Genomic DNA, 7,836 nt, shown 5'->3' on the forward strand with positions numbered 1-7,836 from the left:
TGTTCTGGAACTCCTCAACATTGACTCAGATTGAAGTCTTTCCATTGGTTGGAGTCATACCTGTCACAAAGAAAGATCGGTTGTTGTTGTTGGAAATCAGTCATATCAGCTCCAAGACATCTCTGCAAGAGTTTCTCGGCATAGTGTCCTAGCCCCAACCGTCTTCAGCTGCTTCATCAATGAACTTCCCTCTGTCATTAGGTCAGAACATAGAACATAGAACAGTACAGCACAGTACAGGCACTTCAGCCCATGATGTTATGCGGAACTTTTATCCTAAACCTAAGGTCTATCTAACCTCCACCCCTACCTTATACTATCATCCATATGCCTATCTAATAGCCGCTTAAATGCCCCTAATGAGGCCAACTCCACTACCCTCTTTGGCAATGCATTCCACGCCCCTACAACTCTCTGAGTAAAGAACCTACCTCTGATGTCTGCCCTATATCTACCTCCACTCACTTTAAAACTATGCCCCCTCATAATAGCTACCTCCACCCTAGGAAAAAGTCTCTGGCTATCCACTCTATCTATGCCTCTGTTCATTTTGTACATCTCTATCAAGCCACATCTCATCCTTCATTGTTCTAAAGAGGAATGCTCTACGCTCTCAACCTTTCCACGTAAGACCTTCACTCCATTGCAGGCAACATCCTGGTAAATCTACTTTGCACCTTTTCCAATTCTTCCACATCTTTCCTGTAATGAGGCAACCAGAACTGGACACAATATGCCAGATGTGGCCGAACCAGGGTTTTGGAAGAGGGGATTTATGCAGTTTTCATAGAATCATAGAATCCCTACAGTGTGGAAACAGGCCCTTCAGCCCAACCTGACCCTCAGACCATCTCACCCAGACCCATCTCCATATAATCCACCTAATCTACACAACCCTGAATACTACGGGCAATTTAGCACAGCCAATCCACCTGGCCTGCACATCTTTGGACTGTGGGAGGAAACCGGAGCACCTGGAGGAAACCCACGCAGACATGGGGAGAATGTGCAAACTCCACACAGACAGTCGCCCGAGGGTGGAATTGATTCCAGGCCCTTGGTGCTGTGAGGCAGCAGTGCTAACCATTGTGCCGTGGTCTGACAAGTAACATTAGTGTCAAATATTTGCCAAGCAGAGAAGATCTTCAAAATAGAAAATATATGTATCGTTCTTTGACATTCAATGGTATTACCGTCGCTGAATCCCCCACAATCAACATCCTGGGGTTACCATTGACCCAAAACTCAACTGGACCAGCTTTATAAATATAGTGACTACAGGATCAGGTCAGAGACTGGGAATCCTGTAGTGTGAAACTCACCTCCTGAATCCCTAAATAACTACAAGACAGGAGTGTGATGGAATATTCTTGTAATGATTGGAATCAGGTGAATCTTGTTGACTACGAGATCCTTGATTGGGGTTGTTAACCTGGGCCAATCAGGAAGCCCTGGCTGACCATTATAAACAGGGGATTTAGAATCTCCTCAATTCTGGGGACGGAATTCGAGCTGGCTGGCCACAGCCAGAGTACTGTGCACAAGTAAATCAAGGGTGACTTGGTGATGGGATATTGGTCTCCGTGCAGTTATTTCAACTCCCCACTTCTCTCCATGAGATCCACTCAAACAACTCTCAAGAAGCTTAACACCATCCAAGACAAAGCAGCCTGTTTGATTGGCTCCACATCCACAAGCGTTCATTTTCTCCACAACTAATGGCAAGAGCAAAATGTCAGATTTTCCAACCAGGTAGGAACAATAGGAACATAAGTCGGCCATTCAGTCCCTCGAACCTGCTCTACCATTCAAAGAGCTCATGGCTGATCTGAGGCCTAACTCCATATACCTGCTTTTGACCCATATCCCTTAATTCCTTTGTTTAACAAAAAATGATCAATATCAGATAAAAAAAATTAAAAACTGATTGATCCAATATGCATTGCCGTTCGTGGAAGAGAGTTTCAAACATCTACCACCATTTGTGTATAGAACTATTGAATGATGAGATGATACTCATGCTAGTGAGTGGCAAGAAGCCTATTTACATCCTTTTTCTGAATGCTGTGATAGGGAAGCTGAGGAATCCAATTGTGGGGATTGGAGGCAACATGCTGGGATACAAATGGGAGAACAATAATGAAAGATGGGGGATTTCAACATATGAAGCAGGGGGAGAAAACATAGAGTGGAAGGGAAAGGGGTAATGCAATAGTTGGTCTTTGACACTTAACACTCCCTGGCTTCAATAGGGGTAGTACATTATTATATCTGGCATGATATCACAATCAGGTGATAAAATGGGGAGATGGACAGCTAAGACTGAAAGGCTGAGTCTATGACTGACTTGTGAAGTGTGACCACTGTTTCCTTCCATCCTTACCCAAATCGCAAATGTGCAATGGAGATAAAAATGGCTGCCACCACTGCTGGAGTATGTGGGATATCTGTTTCATTGTGTGAGGAAGGGGACTTTCCTTTTATGCAATGTGCGAGGGCTTTCAAAGGGCAGTAGTAAGCACAGTGCCAATGATACATGGTCCACAGGGAATGACACGAGTTTCAAAGAATAGCATGATAAATCTTGCTCAGGCTCAAGGAGAGAAATCTTTTATGAAACAGGCCAAAATTGATATTTATTAGATAATTTCTGGTGAAATTCTGCCGTTTGAATATTTTTAAGGTTGAGCTGGAAAGAATCTTGGTAAACAAAGGGATGAGAGGTTACCAGGGGTAGACAGAAATGTGAATTTGAGTTTACAATCAGACACCCTACCTCCCTCACCCATATGGCACCTTAACCCCCTCATGTACCTCACATACTCACCCCTTCACAATAGCTTTCAAAGTGCCTGCTGAACATTTGTAATTCAGAATATGGCACACACTGTTTCAAAGGGTGCGTGATTGCAACGAGAGCTCTTCTCTGCTGCTGGATTTGAAGATTCGTGGACAGGTTTAAAACAGAAGGACTCTGCCCAGCAATATCTGATGTAGCAGTTAAAAAAGTGAAGTGGGTAAGTTTTAAGTAGATCTCAGTGGGGGCCAGGGAGGTGAAATCTCCAGTCAGACAGAAATATCAAAGGAGGAAGCTAGAAAATTGAAAAAATAAACCCTGCAAAGTCAATATGTATATTTTTACCAATCAAACACGTCTGGATATTCCATCAATTGTTTTCAAAAAAGCTTCTAAAAATGTGCAGAAAGCTGTCAGCAAGAACATGATTTCTATTGAATTTAATGCAACAGGTTCCAAACAGATCGTTCCACAGAGGGAAGGTGGTCCTTCAAAAACACAAAAGCTACTCGCTGTGAAATGAGGAGTAACCCACTCACATTATTTTACATTATATTGACTATTCAACATCATCCCAGCATCCCTCCTTTCCCAAATTCACAGGATGACTTTAGCTACTGTCCTTAAGCCTGACTTGGTCAAACCCTTCCTTCCCTCCTTTCCATTGATCATCTGACTGTATCCGATCATTCTTTGCCCTCCTGCCTCCTCACTCAGTGGCTTCCTCTACTCCTGCAGCACCGTGGCTCCATCAGGCAGAGATGTTGCTCAGTCAGGATGCAGTATCCCTTTGAGGAGGACAAAGATACACTTCTCGATGATCAAAGTGGCTGAGGATTTGCACAGTTGTGCTAATTAAGCATGTGGCTGCATACCATTCCAGTCAAAGATGCAGACCTTCAAGGCAACATAAACTGAGTGCTTCACACTCAAGCTGTAACTGCTGCATCTATTACTGCTGCAATAATTAACTCCTATGAAAACACTTCCATCAGATTGACAAGTAACTGCCAAGGCAAGGCAATTTCTGTTAAACATGATTTTTTTCTAACTAGATTGCAGTTTCTCATTCAAAATTAATGTCCCACCTACATCAAATTCCAAAGTTTGCACTCATTCTTCATTGTACTCCATGCTCCCACTCTTGCTATCTCTGCCAGTGAGAAAATGAAGAAGTCCTCTGAAATAGCTCCTTGGAGGTTGGTATCCCATCACCAAGTCATCCTTTTATTTACACAAACCTAGTACATCACACTGACCCAGCTAACTCACAGCTGTCTCCTAGAGTGAACAGAACCTCTGATGTTCCTGTTGATATTTGTCAGCCAGGGCTTCCTGATTGGACCAGATTAACAGCCCCAATTAGGAAACTGAGATTCTATGAGGTCCACCTGGCTAACCCCATTCCATTCACTGCACCTCTGTCCTATATGGGCAGTCCACCACCTTCATGATACAGTGATGGTCAACAAACTACAATATGCTGGTCATGTTCCTTGCTTCTAACTACAAGGATCCACTGGCAAGAAATTTAGGGCAATAATGATTTTGACAGTCACTAGAAGTGCTGCCCACACCATTTTATGAAGCTGGTGTGAAGTAATTGGCACAGTTCGGTGCCCACAGCCTCGGCAAAATGTACACATCACACAGTTCTAGCTCAGATTAGAGTAGGAGATGTGGTCCCTAAGGACCCCTCATAGGCAGGAACTTGAGGCCCCTCCTCTCTGTCTCTCTGTGGACTGCTTCCTCCATCTGCTGACTGTGAGCCATTTTTCAGATCATATTGCAGCTCAAGAGGAACTGGAACTAAACCTCCTTTTCTGAAGCAAGCTTTCTCAAAATATAGGTTTGAAGTAGGTCAAAAGCATTTCACTTAAACGTTGGGTTGTTGGCCTTTTAAACAGCATGAGTCCCTCACAAGTTCAGCTGGGACTGACTGAGAGAGGTCACTAACTGGGCCTGTCAGTCCAAATGAGCAGATTTGTGCGTAATCAAATCGAGAAAAAGTTTACTGTCATAATTGACCAACCCTTCAGTTTGAAAAGCACACGTGGCAGGTCCACATAACTACTCTGACAGAGAGGGAACACCATGTGGTCACACCTACCAGGATTAACCAGAAGCATTTCAGCAGCCATTTTCTGTGTTTGAGATTCTGTTGGCAACAGCCCCAGAAGCACTATGAGCCAAATTTCATGGCCAAAAAGCTTCCAATGTTGTAAATACTCCAGCTTATTGAATTAAACTTCCTTTATTTACTTCATCCATTCAACACAAAGAATATTGTTTAATTGTTTACTTTGGCATTACATGTAACTTTTCTTGTTTAACTGGGATATCCTGCATAAATATCTTTTATAAATAAAGAAACAGCAGCAGACACATAGTATCACCAATTTTTCACAGTGCATCCTGCTTTCAATTTATTTTAATTCATATACATGTAATGTTTTGTATTTTTTAACATTTATACCCATCTGCAATTGGCCTCTGTTTATCTTTTCAGATCCTATTCTTCCTAACTGTGCCTGTTTTTTCTTCTTCAATACAAACCAGTGTGAAAAAATCCATTCATTACTGCATGATCTACATCGAGTTATTTCAGTCAGATTCAGTTATTTCAGGTGACACCAGAGAAGTATCAGCATGGATGACATGATACAGTAATGATCTATCCAGAGTGGAAGATATGGTGGTAATCTGCTAGTTTATGCATGCAGAGAAACAGCAGAAGAAGATATTGCTCACCATGTTCAAAATCTAAGTATCTCTAAGGAGAGATGAAAAATGGAATGCTAAAGCACATTCATACAAGCCACCAAGGAACTGAGTCAAGTCTGAGAAAGGCAAAGGCTGTATTTTACTGACCAAAACTTGAGTAATGAAATCAAGGACCACATCAGCCAGTGGAGTATTTGCAATGAGTACCAAGCTACACAAACTAGAGAAACCTGATGCCACACGCCAGACAGACCATGGATGAAGCTATGAGAAATTTTTTTTTCACTTTTACAGAAACTGATTAGATTGTCAACATGGACCACTGTTGTTACAACTGGAAGGTAGACCAGCTGACTTCAATGCCTACTTGAGATTTAGAAAGCCTGAAAGCAGACTTCAATTCTGACAGTATTCCAGATGTTGTTATAAGTGATAATAAACCTCAGGTCACAAGTGAAGAATTCAGCCCCTTCTAAAAGATTGTTAATTTCTGTACCACACATGCTCCTGTGTGGAATGAGCTGTCGGAGAAAGTGATAGATGGAGGTCTATTTACAACAGTTAAATGACATTTGGATGGGTACATGAATAGGGAAGGTTCAAAGGGATATGGGCCAAACACAGGCAAGTGGGGCTAATTTAGTTTGGGAAATTTGGTCAGCATGGATGATTTGGACCAAAGTGTTTGTTTCTGTGTTGTATGACTCTATGACTCTACCTCCACATTGTCTCCAGTAAAATGGAAAGGCTGGATTGGCAGTAAAAATCCTCAAAGAAGCCATAAAGAAATCAAACAAATCCAGCCCAGATGTTTTTAAGGCAATTCTTGAGTGCAGGACTATATCAACTGAAGGTATGGAAAGTAGTCCTGCCGGATAACTAATGTCATGACCCACTCAGAATACACTTCCAATAGCAAAAAAAGTGAGAGGCGACACAGAATCCCTACAGTGTGGAAAGAAGCCATTTGACCCATCAAGTCTGCATTGACTCTCTGAAGAGCATCCCCTCACTCTATCTCTGTAACCCCACTTTAACCATGGTCAATCTGCCTAACCAGCACATCTTTGGATTGTGAGAGGAAATCAGAGCACCTGGCAGAAATCCACACAGACACAGGGGCAACGTGCAAACTCCATACACCACAGTCACCTGAGGGTGGAACGAACCCAGGACTGTAGTGCTGTGAGGCAACAGTGCTAACCACTGAGACACAAAACCACTCCCAAAGTGCTTGAGGCTTGATGTAGTAAAAGGTTTGAGCAACGAAATCAGGGTGAATTAATTGAAAGAAAATTTGATTTTACGAAACTGTCAAGCTAGTCTGATCGATCTTTAAAGAACCTAGCAAAATTAACACAACACATCTGTTACCTTATAAGCCACTATTAATACGGTCTTAGTGTTTTAATTGAAATACAATCAGATACAAATATCACTCCTGGTCTTCCATAGTCATGTGATAGCTGCCCTGAGGTACACACCCTGTAGACAGATATCTGAATCCTCACTTCAGTAAAATATTGTGCAGAACAACTGTTGTGTTGTACATTTGAAACATGGTGTCAGAAGCGGTGAGGCTCCAGAGCTGAAATAAAAAGCACAGCCGCACAGGTGTGAGCTGCCACCGAAAAAGAAAAATAATAAAGATCACGATAAAAAAACTGCTTAAAAAACATTGGCTGCAGCATTTTTCTTACCAGCACTGGTTCAAATTACTGGGGATATAATGCAGAATTATGCAATGGCGACAGATTTATTCAGCAAATCCAAACAAGTACAAGTTGAGACAACAAGGTGCAGGGCTGGATGAACACAGCAGGCCAAGCAGCATCATAGGAGCAGAGAGGCTGACGTTTCGATCACTAATTTGGAAGAGACTGTTTCAAAATATACTTTGTCCCCAAATATCTTTGAAGAGCATAAAAACACTCAGCAGAAGTTTTAGAAGCTGTGAATACACGTTTTGAGCCCCAAATAAATATTGCAAATGAATGTCAGGTATTCAATACCAGAGGGGAAGAAAAACAGTAAATTGATCAAACAAGAGATAGTAGGAACTGCAGATGCTGGAGAATCCGAGACAACAAGGTGCAGGGCTGGATGAACACAGCAGGCCAAGCAGCATCATAGGAGCAGAGAGGCTGACGTTTCAGGCCTAGACCCTTCATCAGAAAAGGGGGAGGGGAAGGGGGTTTTGAAATAAATAGGGAGAGAGTGGGAGGCGGATAGAAGAGGGATAGAGGAGAGGATAGGTGGAGAGGAAACAAACAGGTCGAAGAGGCGGGGATGGGGCCAGGAAAGGTGAGTGTAGG

This window comes from Rhincodon typus, chromosome 9 (assembly GCF_021869965.1).
Source record: "Rhincodon typus isolate 14 chromosome 9, sRhiTyp1.1, whole genome shotgun sequence".
Taxonomy (NCBI): Eukaryota; Metazoa; Chordata; class Chondrichthyes; order Orectolobiformes; family Rhincodontidae; genus Rhincodon; species Rhincodon typus.